Below are 15,705 nucleotides of genomic sequence, written 5' to 3'. Positions count from 1 at the left end.
GAGGCTGCCTGAAAGCATGTTGTGTGTGATGATTTATATAAAAGCAGCTGTAGAGAATGCTGAGGGCTTTCCCTTTCTCTTCTGGAGATTTCAGGGCAGACAAAGGAAAACTTGGTCAGCTGGAAACAGCTTGGCATTTATTGATAGGCTCATGTAACAATTCATAAGCAAAACAGCAATTCAACTTTGCTATGGCAACCAGTCTGTTTCTTCCAGTGAGGTAGGCTCTAGCCAGGTTGTTAGCTGCCCTCACAGCTCAGCATGCACTTGGCCTCCAAGACTGCAGCCCTATGTGAGGAACCTCAGGCCACTCCAAATTCAGGCCCAACCAGCTCCTCGGTGTCATCTGGATTCCACACTCATCATATGGGCCCAAGGCCCAATTCTATCCCAAGGAGGCCACTGAGCAGAGGTGGGACTCCCCTACCCCTCAAGGGTGATGCTTAGTTTGGGGATGTCAAGGAGGCTGCCCCAGCATGGATTCATCAGCACTCCTTGCAGGAAATTTGTGTCTTTCAAGGAGCAGACAAGTACAAAGACAATCACAGCAGGCAGGGAAGAGATGCCTGGAGATCCAGAATGAGTAGAAGGAAAAGGGATCAGATAGTCTGGGGCCTCGGGTGAGAGCCCACATCTCAGCTTCTCCAGAACATGTTGCTTCCACACCTCTACCCCCAACCTGTACCCACTGCCCTTCAGAACAGGAGGGAACGGCTCTCACTGCCTGCAGCCTGACCCAGAATCCCACCTCCTTCTCTAGAGCCATGGGCTCTCCAGCCTCCCCCAAAGGTAAAGTGGCCCCTCAGGCCTTGGTAAAGGGATGGCTATTGTTACTGAGGGGAAAAAGCAATAAAAAATCTCCAAGGACTTCGGAGAGAAGAAGGGTGTGGCCCTCAGCCTAAGTGTAAAGAGGAAAAAATAGGCCTTCAGCATTCTTAGGGCCCAGTCCGATCCTTCCAAGGCCCAGAGAGCAAGAGTCCAGTTCAAGTGGGAGACCAGACCTTCAACAGGAGCCCCAGGCTGCAGGTAGGGAGAAGGGCCCAAGACCCTAAATGTAAGGTTTCTCCCCCACGTGACCCCCCATCTCCACCCCACAATCCTCTTTCCCACCATCATCCTAGTCTGAGGCAGTGCCTAGGTGAGTTGGAAAGTTACAGCTCTTTGCAAGGAGTAGGAGGAGACACTGAGGAATTGAGAAGATAACACCCTGGAGCCTAGAGGCATTCTCCTTCAAGTCATCTAAAGTGACTAAAGCTTTCCCTCTTCATTCTCTGTGCTTGAAGACTGACTTCTACCCTGTATGACAGTCTTTTCCCTCTTGGGACAAGCCTCCTACGAATCACTGTCATCCAGGCCACTATCGCCCACTGATCTGGAGAAGATTGTTTTTGTGCCCAACTTTGCTTGCTGGAAACTACTGTTTGGTCTGCGGTGCCCATGAAAATAAAAAATTTACAAAGCCAACCCCGTGCCTTTAGAATGAGAGTGGAGAGTCAAAAGCAGCAATACTAGTACGTATACACAGCTAATGGCATTTAGTGGTGAGGCACGAGGTGAAGGAGGAAGAGTAGAGGGCCAAAGGTCATGGCCAAGTATGTCTCCTCTAATCAGTCTTTGGTCTGGGCCGACCATCTTTCTATACACCCAATTCTGTCCTTCAGGAATCGGTACAGAGTGACCCACAAGTGAAAAACAAAACAAAAAGAGCCTTATCAACAAACAAGATCCCCTTTTTACCCTTTGAGTTATAAAGTTGTCTTTGCAGGTCAGTTACAAGCAAAGCAATCTCTAGAAAAGCTATATACTTTTAAAAATAATATGAGAATTGATGCCATGACATAAAGTTGACAAATTGACATAAAATAGTCTTTAATTTCATGAAATGAAAAATAATAACAGAAACATTAGTCCCTCTGTTGTTAAGAAAATGAAAGAAATGGAAAGGCCACTGTGCAGTGAATGAAGAGGGAAGTGAGATGTCCCCAAGTATAGGCTGAGAAACATGGAAGACTGTGCCTACCTGGGCAGGATGGGGCAGAAATTCTTCCTGGATATGTAGAGCAGATGACATAAACAGCCATGGAGACCTCTCCCCCGATTTCCAGTTTTGCAGTAATTACTAGGAGAAAACATTCTGAACTTAAACATTCTTTCTTCAGTGACACTACCCACCATCTGGGAACATTTAAAGCAGTGCCCGTGGGAAGTTTAGAATGAGCTGGAAAGTCACCTTCCAAAATGGGAGCACTCCCACTGCCCTCAGCTGATTGACATCAACTCCCCTACACTGCACTCTGCTGAGCCAGGGAGAGGAAAGGGGGCGACCACGGCAATGAAAAAACTCTGATTTCAGCCCTTTGGTGTCTATCTAAGGAAGCACTGCTTAATGATCACGTGTGATGAAACCATTAGACAAACTTCACAAAGGAGGGATCAAGATGGCCCTACCTGCACCCATCAGGCCTCACCTGATGAAACTCCGCCTCTCCAAGAGTCGGACAACCAGACATGTCTCCTGCTATGGTATACTGGGCAAAACACAGCATCTCCTATCAGGTGTTCTTGCCAAAAGAGTTTAACCAAAATGGAATCAGTCCTGTAAATGTTCCAGTTTATAGGAATACACAGGTGGAGAAACAAAGTTCAATGATGCTACCAGGAAGCAAACAGTCAAAGGCAGATCATGACACTTTCTGTGGCACAATTGGTCGTGGGTTTTTTCCAACATATTATTGGGATTAAAGAGTAAGAAAAAGCAGGAGGAGAAGGAGAAGGATCTGATCTATATTAAAAGATGCTTATGTAATAACCAAATACAATAAATGGACCTTATTTGGATCCTGATTACAACAAACTTGGGGGGGGGGGAGTGAGGGGAATTGAGGCAATCAGGGAAACTTGTAGATGGTCTGCTGTTAAATGATACCAAGAAATTATTAATTTTGGTGATTATTATATTGACATTATCTATATACTAGAGGCCCATTGCATGAAGAGATTTGTGCAATAGGCCTTCCTTCCCTTGGCTTCCAGCACTGGAAATTACTAGTCTGTATTTTTATTAAGCCTTAAAACTTTTCTTGTGTGTAATTGGTGTCAACATTTTTCTAGAGCTGTACAAAAACTATAAACCTATATTCACATCAATAAGATGGTGAATCACTATTGACAATATATTTTTATATTTCTCAAGCCTAAATTAGAGTTTTCATTAAATAAAGGTCATTTTTCTTAAAGAATAAAATAAATTAATTGGCTTTATATTCTAGATGTTAAATGAATTAAGAAACAACAAATATATGTTACATGGGTTGTTATATTATATAAAAAATATCAGTTCTGGGAACCCTGAGAGGACTGTTTAGTGCAATGCAGAAGTAAGGCACTAACTGACCCATTGCCCTTACTGGCTGCATGGTGGGGGTTATCCGGTGGTGATGTCTCACATCCCCTCCTGTGCACATACCTCAGCTGTATAGCTATTGGGGAAATACAGGTTAATACTCTTAAATCCAGACCTGGCCAGGAGAATGATGTCCTCAAAGGATTTTGAATCTGGTTGCCAGTTTGTGTCCAGTTGTCATCTCATTCCTTGAGCACATCTCAGGCAGATTTGATGCACCTCATTCTTGAAGTGTTATCATCTGTGAAGTATTTTCTGGATCCTTCAACTGCAGGAGAACTTGACTCACTCGTTGGCAGATCCCTACTGAGGCATTTCATTTCTTTAGCTAGTTGATTTATGCAAAAGTTAAAAAGAGGGAGAGGAATGAGCAGAAATCTGTGCTTATTACATCAGAAACTTTTTCTGTTCCTTTATGTCTAAGAAGTGAGAAATTTTTGTTTTGCGAGAAAAATATATTGTTCTAAGAGTTTAGAAACTGCCCTTGGAAAATGTAGTTGTATTTCTACAACAGTCATCTGAACTGTAACTCCTGAGTGAAAGCAGGAAAATGGAAATAACCCACTGGGTTTCACCGATTCTTAAACCCAGCTCTGAATGGGCTGAGGTGGAGATTCTGGAGGGTCCAAAGAACCACATCTCCACCTTGGAAAAGAATCAACTTGAACTAGTCTTTAGTTTGAAAGACAATGCTGACTGTGCAAGTCCAGTCTCACTAGGGGTCTGACACTTATCAACTTGGAGATGTGGGTCTAAATTTCTAAAAGTGGAAGATGGTTCCTTAATAAATGACAAGACAGGGTAGAAAGAGACAGTATAAGCTTCAAATCTGAGCTTAACCCCTATTTTTTGAACTAGGTCACATTTGTTATTCTCTGAGCCTCGATTTCCTCTTTTATGAAATGAGATTAATACCTAGCTTGCAAAGGTTGTGTTAATTTGCACACACACACATACACAGAATATTCTGTTCTGCTAAAGCCTGCTTTTGTAAGCATGAATTAACTCATATGTGATTGGTACCTAGTGGAATGATGGTATATAACATGAAGTGCTGATGGATGTCACCAGCAGGCCAATGCTTTCCTCCATGAGTACCAGCAGCTGGTCATAGAGTATATCCACACAGCTGAACATGACAGATGTGAGGTCTACAGTACTGTCCATACTGTCTAGTCACCCCTTGTTGTTGTTGTTGTTGTTTTGGGCTCAGTTTGATCCACTGCTCTGTCCAGAAAGTGTTTATTGTATGATTTCCCTAATCTTTGGGCAGGATGCCCTAACCACCATAACTTAGCACCCTCACACTCCCTTACACCAAGGTATATTCACTTTTTAATTTTTTAAGTAAATATATTTATTTTAAATATATTTTTATTGATTTCAGAGAGGAAGGGAGAAGGAGAGAGAGAAACATCAGTGATGAGAGAGAATCATTGATCAGCTGCCTCCTGACACCCACAGTGGGGATCAAGCCTGCAACCCAGGAATGTGCCCTTGACTGGAATTGAACCCAGGACACTTCAGTCCACATGCCAAACCACTAGGGTTTTAAATAAAAATTTTATATATACTGTAGTATTTCTTTAGTAGGAATTTAACTTGTGTTTGTTTGTTTTTTACTGTTATAATATTTTAACAATGTTATTTTTGTTAATGCCCTGTCACAAATTTGTATAGATTTTAAGAGGTATGCTCCTTTTTCTATAGTTTTTTTATGAATGCGAATTTTAGTATTAATGTTGTAGAATGCTAAGTGTATCAGTAAGACAAAAACTGTGATAAAGCAGGAATTGCGTAATGCAAAAAGTACACACACACACACACACACACACACACACGTTTTTATACCCAGTAGCAGTGGTGGATCCATGATTCATTCTGACTTCCCAACTTCTGAACTTCTGAGCCTGGAGAAGTCGCCCTTATCCTCTGATTCTGATGGGACAAAGTTGACCTCTCAGTGTGGAGTCTGCTGGGCACTTGTTTCCCCAGATCCCCTTTGTAGCAAGGGCGAGGCCCATGCCTCAGGCTCTGCCAGTTACAGCCGCCTACACCAAGACTCTGCTGTGGCAACTAGTGACGCTATAACCAAAGGACCAGAAGCTCTCTGTCATTTCTGGGTGTTGGTGTCAGTCCTTTCCCCTCCAAAATGGTTTGGGGCCATAGCTTTGATGTTCTTATTTCCTGCTTGGGCTGAAGCTAAATCTTCAGACCTTTCTATGGGTGTGATTCATGAGTTACCCACTGTCCTTTCAAAACCTTGTTAACTCAGCCAGAATTAGCCTCTGTTACTTACTGTGAAGACCTCTAACTGATAAGGTACTTATTGTTATAATAAATGCAGTATTGTTTCTAGCATCTACCACATCCACTATACTTGAATGGATGCCCAGATTGGCAAATTACCTATCTGTTCCAGGTATCTATCGCTGCATCTAACAAACCACCCCCAAATCTTAGTAGCTTAAAATAATAATAATTTATTATTTTCTTCCATGGTTCTGGGGGTTGACTGAGCCCAGCTGGGTGGTTCCTTCATGGTGTCTCTTATACAGTTGCTGGCACTGGAATCATCTGAGGAATAGACTTCACTTACACACCTGACTCCCCGTCCTCCCTCTCTTTCCATGTGGTGCCTCATTGTCCTGGGCCTCTCCATGTGGTTTGGGGCTTCTCACAGCATGCTGATCTCTGAGTAGTCACACGTGGCAGCTGGATTTCAAGGGGCAGAAGATGAACACAAGGACTACATCTAGAACCGGCACAGTGTAACTTTCATATTCTTTTGGTCAAAGTAGTCACAGGGTCTGCCCAGGTTCAAGGCAGGTAGAGAAATGGAGAAATGGCCCGGCCGACTTAGCTCAGTGGTTGAGTGTCGACCTGTGAAGCAGGAGGTCATGGTTGATTCCCAGTCAGGGCACATGCCTGGGTTGTGGGCTCGATCCCCAGTGTGTGGTGTATCAGAGGCAGCCAACCCATGATTCTCTCTCATCATTGATGTTTCTATCTCTCTCTGCCTCTCCCTTCCCCCTTCTGAAATCAATAAAAGTATATTTTTAAAAAGAGAGAGAAATGAACGATAGTTCTTGAAGTAGGAGTAGCAAGATTATTCTGTCAGTGTCAGAGATATTTTTGTGACCATTTTTGGAAAACGCAATCTGCCACACTATCCTTAAGGGTCTAGGTACTGTCCAGAAAATAATGTAGAAAATATTCAGCAATATGATATTTAAAAGGCAAAGTGCCCATCCTGAAGGGATGAGATTGGCTATCCATGGAATCAATCATACACAAAATACACAGTGATGTGGTTTTTAAAATATATATATATATTTTTTAATATATTTTATTGATTTTACACAGAGAGGAATTGAGAGGGACAGAGAGTTAGAAACATCGATGAGAGAGAAACATCGATCAGCTGCTTCTTGCACACCCCCAACTGGGTCTGTGGCCGCAACCAAGGTACATGCCCTTGACCGGTATCGAACCCGGGACCTTTCAGTCCGCAGGCCGACGCTCTATCCGCTGAGCCAAACCGGTCCCAGCTTTAAAATATATTTTATTGATTTTTTTAACAGAGAGAAATGGAGAGAGATAGAGAGCTAGAAACGTCATTGAGAGAGAAACATCGACCAGCTGCCTCTTGCACACCGCCTACCAGGGATGTGCCCGCAACCAAGGTACATGCCCTTGACCGGAATCGAACCTGGGACCTTTCAGTCCGCAGACCGATGCTCTACCACTGAGCCAAACCGGCTTTGGCAATGTAATGTGGTTTTTGAAGTCAGGTGTTAACTTCACAGTGGGGGGAGTGCCCACCCTCACCCCCTGCACACAGGGTCCTACTCTCTACTTTGTGGCAAATAATAATACAGTGCATTTTCTCCAATTTTAGAATCCAAGAGAAAGTTCTCTCCCAGTTTTTGGCTTTTTTATTACTTGGGAAAATCTACCAAGTGGGGAAAAATGATAAGCAGTCTCCAAGCTAGCAAAACTTAGGGGTTTGTTTTGTTTGTTTTGTTTTGTTTTGTTTTTAAAGTACGTAAATAGAGAAGACAGTAAGTAAACTGGTGAGCTCCAGGCCCTTCCTTAAGCTACATGATTCATGAGAGTGTCATAAAGGAAGCGGGGACAGGACCTCTGAACTTCATTTCAGGCGTGAAAAACTGGGACTGGTCTGAGCATAATTTGATTAACATCGTAGCTGCCCAAATAGCAGTCTGTTTACCTTCGCACCAAGCAATCCTTTCTTGGGCCTACTCCAGGGATGTAAGAGACTGGACTCTGTCTCTGACATTCAGTACCTCTGATTCTTAAGGATAATTTTTCTTACTTATCATTTTGACGTTATTGCTTAGAGCTATATGCAGTCTTGATAGTAAGCACGGGATAGATATACCTCTATTGGTTGTATAAAGCTTCTGAATCTAGCTTTAAAAAAATGATCTCTTCAGTCTGGGTTTCCTCCAAGCTTGTTCAGGAGAGTAGCTTGCTCTTCTGGAGCCTGAGGGGTTTAGTATCTCCTGTATGGTTTTTGTTTCATGTGCCCTGTTGGGGCCATGGTGAATTCTGCTTGGGTAATATAGTGAGCTTATAGTTCTCAGGGATGTTTCTCTGGATCTTAGTTAATATTTTCTGCTTTGCTTCTGTTCAGGCAAGGTTTCTATAAAATCCTGAGTCTTAATATCATTTTCCTCTTTACATAAAATTTTCTTTGGCTTCTCCTCCCCCCACTGTCTTTGCATTGTGATTATTATCATCTGTCTGAGTTCTTCCTTAGTTTCAAGTGACATGGAATTAAACTCGAATTGGCTTAGGACAAAAAGTGCACCTATTGGCTCTGGGAGCTGAACAGCCCAGGGCGGGGCTGACTGCAGACATAGCTGGATGCAGTGCTTAAATTCTGCCATTAGGGCTCAATTTCTTTCTGTCTCTACTGGTGCTGCCTCCTGTTTTGAATTCATTCTGTCTCCAATTAGCTCCAGATTCCAGGCTGCTCCTTCCCAGTGATGTGATTGCCGGGGCAGCTCTAGCCTTAGATTTTCTCCGGTTAAAGCAGCTCAAAAGAGAGGATCTTTTCCCCTTAGCTTCTGAACAAGGCCCAAGACTTATTAAGATTTAAGACTGATGAGTTTAGGTCACGTGCCCATCTTTAAACCAATCCTTGTGGACAAAGGAAGACCGTAAATTAAATGGCTTGTGCTTGAATCACATGTTCTGTCCTTAGAGCCAGGGAAGGAACCGCACTGGGCAAGCGGTGACTATGGAACCAGACAACCAATGGGTCCAGGCTGCCTGTCACTACTCCAGCTAATTCAGCAGAGAGAGGGTTAAATCACATATGAGCATTTATTCTAAAAATACTGCCGGCAGTATGAGAGAGCAGCAGATCATCCACAAAAATCTGCTCGCTGTCCCCCAGCAACTTATATTGGGTATAAGGACAAAGATTACAAAAGAGATAAGAATGGGTATGCAAAATGGGCAGTTTACAGGCAAGGTGGGCTTGGGGTTTACAAAAGGCTGAGGGGGGTGTGGGATTGAAAAAGGCTGGGGTTTTGCAAAAGACCTGGGGATTGCAAAGGGCTGGTGCATCTGGTTTCTACAACAAGGTTGTTAATCTTTCCATGATATCAGGCAGCTCGCGGATGGGGAGGATGGGTGCATTTCCAGGTGAGCCCCCAGGGCCCACGTGCAACTCCCAGCCAGGTTAAAGTGTGCCGTCTTTAATCAGAACAAAGCAATCACGATTAACAGAGCGTGATTTATATCTCTTGTAATTATAGCTGGTCTCCAATATTCTATTTCTGCCCCTAACAAGTCTGCAATGAGGGTCAGAAGTTGTTGGAGAAGGGAAAATGAATCCAGGGAAGGAACAAACAACTGTCAGTGTTGTTATTACCATCATAATTATTTTTAAACTGCCATTATGTATGTGATTCCATTTAGTCCACACCGCCTGGCCCACATTAGCTGCAGAACACATATTGAAGAAGGAGCTTTATACTAATGATAAACATTAGTTCAGTCCTCTAAGCTGCCAGTCAGACGGGGCTGCCAAGCAAGAATGAGGCGCATAAAACAAAGCAAACACTGAAGCATGAATAGTGCATCAGATTTTAAAGCAGGCCTTCAGCTCTTTATTCTCAGAATGTTTTGATTCCACGGGCAGCAGCATGTGCAGTGTTATAAGGTGAAGTACATTTTACATTGCTGTGTACAGAGGTGGCTTTAAGTCTCTCCCGAGGCGAGCAAATCTGACACACTTCACTTTCAGCTGGATTGGAATGCTTCCAAAAGGCACTCTCAGACGCTGCAAATGCACCTCCATTGTGGTGCCTCACTGTCTAAGCAGAAAGTCTTCCCACCCCCTGGGGGCGGGGGTGGGCAGAGGGCGAGGGGTGGGGTGGGGATGCCAGGTCAGCTTCCGCAATGCAGAGGGAATGTATTCTTTTGTTTGCTTCTTTCCATTCTTGATGCTTCATTTTTCTACTCCCTAAGCAGGGCCAAGCAGCTCATCACTACCCAAGGCCAAGACTTTTGGTGGAAAACAGGGCACGGACAATTATATGAGTGGCTCTTCCTGAATTCCCCCAAGGGCGGCCCTAAGAATGACACAAAACTATGTTTCTATGCTTAAACCTGTTTGGCTCAGTGGGCAGAGCATCCACCTGTGGACTGAAAGGTTCTGGGTTCAATTCCGGTCAAGGGCATTTACCTTGGTTGCAGGCACATCCCCAGTGGGGGGTGTACAGGAGGCAGCTGATCAATGTCTCTCTCACATCGATGTTTCTAACTCTCTAGCCCTCTCTCTTCCTCTCTGTAAAAAATCAATATTTAAATAAATAAATAAAACTATTAGACAATTCATAACTATAACCGTTGTCTCTGCATCAAGCAGAGTTCATTTATTACATATAATGCATGTCTCAGTGTAGCAGGGAATGACCATCCACAGAACTCCAGCAGAGGAAGGCTCACTTAGATCTCGGTGCATCATTACCTTGTTTGATTTGAGTACCCGGTCGTGAAGTCTTTAGGGCTGCACTGAGAGGGTGCTTTTCCCCTGGCCAGGTTGTTGTGGGGGCCCTGGGCCTTGGTGGCTGTGGTGGGCTCTCCACACTTCAGGGAGGAGAGCCAGGTAAGTTGCACGAAGAAGCACCTTAGCTGCACCTCCTTCCTGCATGAGGCGGCATCCCTTCCAGCGGCGAAGAGGACCCTTCCCTTCCGCACCAGGCTAAACGCTAAGAATGGCTTTGTCTTGCCTACTGCCTTGCCCTTCGGCCACAAAGTCACTGAAAAGATTCCTCCCCTGTTTGTGTCTTCAGTGCCTGGAAGGGAGTCCTGGAGAAGCTTATAGAGCCACGAGTGTTCTGACTTAGTTACAGGAGGTGTCAGCTCTACTGGCAGAGACAGAGGATGCTCTGTGCCCTTGGCCATGGCCTCAAGCAGCAAAGAGCCCAGAGATTATGCAAAAGAGCACCCATAACCTCTCAGTCAGGTATACATGTGGGAGAGGCAGGGTTAAAAGGATCTTCTCCCTTCCAAGAAGCCCACAGAATAACCTTCTTTCTCCTCTATGTACAGACCAGAGATAGGTTAGACACCTTGCGTTTGTACATAATGCTTTTCATCCAGATACTTCAAAAACTCCCTTAGAGAGAATTTCTGAAGAGAAATGGGAGGAAAATCAAAGCTTGATTGTTACAGCCTCACTCTGATTTTATAACACACTGAGAAGAAATAGTCTCTCGTGTCAGTGAATATGGGTACATTCTCCCCTCCTCTCTCCATTGACTGCTTCCCAGAGGTAACTTCGCAAAATCCAGCCTTCAAAGGACTTCAGCAATCAGGCTGCATTATGATATTTTGACTCAGTGAAAGCAGTTTGTTAAGCAATTTTTCAAAGCTGATTTTTCATTAGAAAAAAAAATGGGAAGTTGGGAATTAAGTGGGAACAAAACAAACTGGCAAGGATATGTATTACAACTGCTAAATCAAACAGTGAGTCATCTGGTTTCACCACAGCCCTTCTATGTGGAAGCTGCCCTCGGACTTTGCCTCCGGTTTAAATTGGTAAATTGCAAAGAGGTTTAAAAACATTATTCTGATGAAGAATCGATTCACTTTATTCTTATTTCTAAGGGCTGGCCTAAAGGATTGCATTTAGGAGTGTGTTTTATTAATAAACATTGTTCAGCATGTCATGATTAAAATACTTATTTAATTCTAATTTGTTTTTAATAAAAATTAAGCTGACCTATTTCACATAGCCATAGGCTGGAGAGAGACAAAGTTTATCTTCTATTCTGGTGGTATTAGTGTGAAATATTTGCTTCATCACAAAATAAACTCAGAGAACAATTAGAAATTAGGTCATATAAAATCAGCAGGCTAGGTAATAGTCTTTCCTTTACCCATACATGCTCTTCAATAAGTTTTCCATCAGGGGAAAAACTAACAATCCTATATAATAAATACCTAATATGCTAATGTCCGGCTGGCCATTCAACCAATCAAAGCGTAATATGCTAAATAATATGTTAAGGCTGCTCAACCACTTGCTATGAAATGCACTGACGACCAGGGGGCAGACACTCTGACTGGTAGGTTAGCTTGCTCCTGGGATCCAGCCGATTGGGACTGAAAGAGATGGGTCAGACATGCTGTGGAGCCCTCTTGTGGTCCCTCCCCAGCTGGCCAACCTCCCATGTTTCTCCCCAGTCCTGATTGTGCACCAGTGGGGTCCCTCTGCCTGGCCTGCACCCTCGGGCAATCTGGGACTTCTCCAGGGATGTCAGAGAGCTGGTTTCAGCCCAATCCCGTAGGCCAAGCCAAGGAACCCCACTGGCACACAAGTTTGTGCACCAGGCCTCTAGTAGAGAATAAAACCAAAAGAGGGGAGGAAACCAGAATACTATGAAAATACGTAAAACTTTTCTTGACCAAATTGCTGCTGATGGCAAGTGTATCTGTGTGGAAAGCACAGCATTTATGGTTTCATTAACTCACTAAATATTTATAGAGTACCCAGTTTGTAACTGCGATAGCAGAATGTAGCAAAGTGGTTAGAGAATGTCATGGGCCATAAGCTCAAATGACTATAGGAAAGCAGGTAATATAAATGTGATTGTGACCAAGGCAATAGGATGACCAAGCAAACAGAAGAACAGGCACACAGGTAAGACGGTGAGTGTCCCAGGTCAGCCAGGTGGACCAAGGTAACCAGGGGTTCTTGAAAGTGGAATGGGGGCAGGAGGGTGGGTCAGAGAGGCCATGGGAAGGATAACCTGAGTTGTTGGCTTTGAGGCTGGAGGAAGGGACCTCAAGCCAAGGCATGCAGGTGGCCCCTGGAAGCTGGGAGAGGCTTTGCAGGGACACGGAAGGGAACTGTCCTGTAAGGAATGGATTCTGCCAGCACCCCATGATCAGGGGACGGGGCCTCCTGGAGCCTCCAGGGAGGTGTGCAGCCCAGTGAGCCTGCCTCGGGTTTCCGGTCCACACCACCTGCAACCACACACTTGGTGGTGTAGGCCACTCTGTTTGAGGCCACTTGTTAGGGCAGCAATGGAGAACCAATATAGTCCCTATTGCTCCCTAGTCACATCACCTAAGTCTGTTTTCTTCATGGCTCTGAGTATCTTCTGAAATAAAGTTCTTGTTCTCCTGTCTGTCTCCCAGCCCCTCTTAGCACCTGAAAGGTAACCTGTGAAGGCTTTGCCCCCGAGACCCAGGTCCAGCGAGTGCCACAGAGGAGGGGGCAGCACACACATGAATGAATTCGGGAGTGAAGGCTCTCTTCTGATTTCATAGAATCTTATTTTTGTAACAAAACTGATTCACTAACGTATAAATATATATGATTTTTTAAACCTCTTTAGGGCATTCCAAATCAACAAATTCACGAATGAAAAACTATTTTTAATTTTGTTGTCAAAACCTGTGGACCTAGAGGGTATTATGAAACTAAATGAAACAAGTCAGACCAAGACAAGTACCATATGACTTCACTTACTAATATATGTGGAATCTAAAGAGCAAAATAAATAAACAAAATATAAACAGATTCATAAATATAGAGACAGACTGATGGTTGCCAGAGAGAAGAGGGTTTGAGGGCTGGATGAAAAAGGTGAAGGGATTAAGAATTATAGATTGGCCTGGCCGGTGTGGCTCAGTGCTTGAACATCAACCTCTGAACCTAGAAGTCACAATTTGATTCCTGGTCAGGGTACATCCCAGGTTGCGGGCTTGATCCCTAGTAGGGGACATGCAGGAGGAAGCAGACTGATGATTCTCTCTCATCATTGATGTTTCTATTTCTCCCTCTTTCTTATTCTCTCTGAAAACATATATATATATATGTTTTCATATATATATATATATGAAAATATATATATATATATATAATTATTTATTTATTTATTTATTTTTAAAGTAGTAGTACATATTGGTAGCCACAAAATAGTCCTGGGATATAAAGTACAGCATATAGAATACAGTCAATCCTATATAATAAAGAGGTAATATGCAAATTAACCCCCATGCCCTCACAAGATGGCTGCCTATGACCAGGCCAGAAGGGGGGTTAGTGAGGGACGACCAAACATCTGAACTAACAGGCTGCATGGGTCAACCAGACCGGCGGAGGGTGGGGGGTAGGCATGAGGAGTGACCAGGCTGGCAGGGGAGGCAGTTGGGGGTGACCAGACCAGCAGGGAAGGCAGTGGAGTGACCAGGCCACTGGGGGGGGTGTAGTTAAGGGTGACCAGGCCAGCAGAGGGGGACAGTTGGGGGCAACCAGGTCAGTGGGGAAGGGGTGCAGTTGGGGCGACCAGGCTGGCGGGGGTGGGGGTAGGGGGGCAGTAAAGAGTGACCAGGACAGCAGAGAAGGCAGGTAGGTGAACAATTAGGAGCCAGCAGTCCAAGATTGTGAGAGAGATGTCTGACTGTCAGTCAGACATCCCCTGAGGGGTTTCAGATTGGAAAGGGTGAAGGCTGGGCTGAGGGACCATGCCCCCACCGTGCATGAATTTTATGCACCGAGCCCCTAGTAATATTATAACTATATAAGGTACTTAAAATATCGGGGGTGGGGGGCACTTTGTAAAGTATATGATTGTCTAACCACTATGCTGCACACAAGAAACTAATACAAAATAATAGGGAATGCAAATTGTAATTGAAAAATAAAAATTTAAAAATTAAGTATCCTGTTCATTGAAAGGATTTGGCATGTTTGATCAGTCTGATATCCTGTTCTAATTTTTTAGTTGTTCATGAAGGAAAAAGGAATGTTCAGAATAGTCAAAAGACAGAGTCTTGCTTAAAATCTTTGCTTAGAAACTCTCTAGGAAATTTTCTTCTTTGGAAATCTCTGACCCTGAAATCTGCCAGTGGGCTCTGTGAACCATCATCTGTAATGTTAGTTTTTCTGCTGAATACCTCAAGCTGTGGGTCATGGCGCAGAGGAGATAGACTATTGTATCATCCTAATGGCTCAGTGGCTCAGAACCAAATCCTGGCAGAGTATCAAAGACTCCCATCAGAAACACAAGGGTGAAAGTTCCCTCTCTAGAAAAAGTATAGTTCTGGGCTTGTTTTCTCTTTTAAACGTTGAATATATGTATCATACTCTTTTATTCTGAGAAGCCAAAAGAAAGCCACATGGTGCCAAAAGTAAGAAAGAAAGCCTACAGAATACAGAACAATTCTGCAAGCAACAAAATCTGCTTTAAAAGATTGGCTTGTTTGAAAGAGCAGTGAAATGGCCTCGTGTCCCATATCAAATTCTCAGATCTGGACATATGCATTTTATTTTCTATTTAAAGCCCTGCATGAACGTCCAAGCAACTGTTTTGTGCAGCTGGTTTGTGCCCCGAGCTGCCTCTGCTCCGATAGGACTTCACCTGCTCCAATCGGCAGGAAGGCTTCTTGCCACGAACTTCACACTCAGGGCTGGAGCTCAGCAACATTGTAAAGCAGAGGGTTTCTCTTAGCCCCCGGCTTCCACGGTGCACCATCTTTCTCTTCTTCCTCTGTGTTTTCTTTGGTCTCCTCGCTATTAAAAACGTTCAGACCCCTTTTTAAAATACTTGCATTTGAAGATGGATGCTATAACCGGGGGATCCTGGTGTCAGAGTGGCGAGGAGTAGGTGAAGCCAGACGCTGTGGGCACCAGGGCCTTCCCAGGACCCAAGCAGGTGAGGAGGAGCCTCCTTCATCTGCTTGCCTGGGCGCCGACTTTATCTTCTCACCAGGTCTCTCATCCCAGTGTGCCTAACAGGGTAATACTT

At 44.1% G+C, this 15,705-nt stretch overlaps 1 protein-coding gene across 2 annotated transcripts in view; it reads left to right on the top strand.

Annotated features, from left to right (window-relative positions):
* The window catches only part of CCDC112 (coiled-coil domain containing 112), a 114,306-nt gene that overhangs the window by 59,083 nt on the left and 39,518 nt on the right, over nucleotides 1–15,705 (top strand). Inside the window, exon 1 of one of the 2 annotated variants that reach the window (XM_084882836.1) lies at nucleotides 15,018–15,612. The exons of the other annotated variant lie outside the window; for it this stretch is intronic. The gene's annotated coding sequence lies outside the window, so the exon portion shown is untranslated. Of the gene's footprint in view, nucleotides 1–15,017; nucleotides 15,613–15,705 lie in introns of those variants that run through there. 2 annotated transcript variants of the gene reach the window in all.

The sequence above is a fragment of the Pipistrellus hanaki genome, assembly GCF_964339955.1.
Source record: "Pipistrellus hanaki genome assembly, chromosome: 4".
NCBI lineage: Eukaryota > Metazoa > Chordata > Mammalia > Chiroptera > Vespertilionidae > Pipistrellus > Pipistrellus hanaki.
The sequence above is the reverse complement of the archived record's forward strand: the minus strand, read 5'-3'. Positions and strand labels throughout refer to the sequence as shown.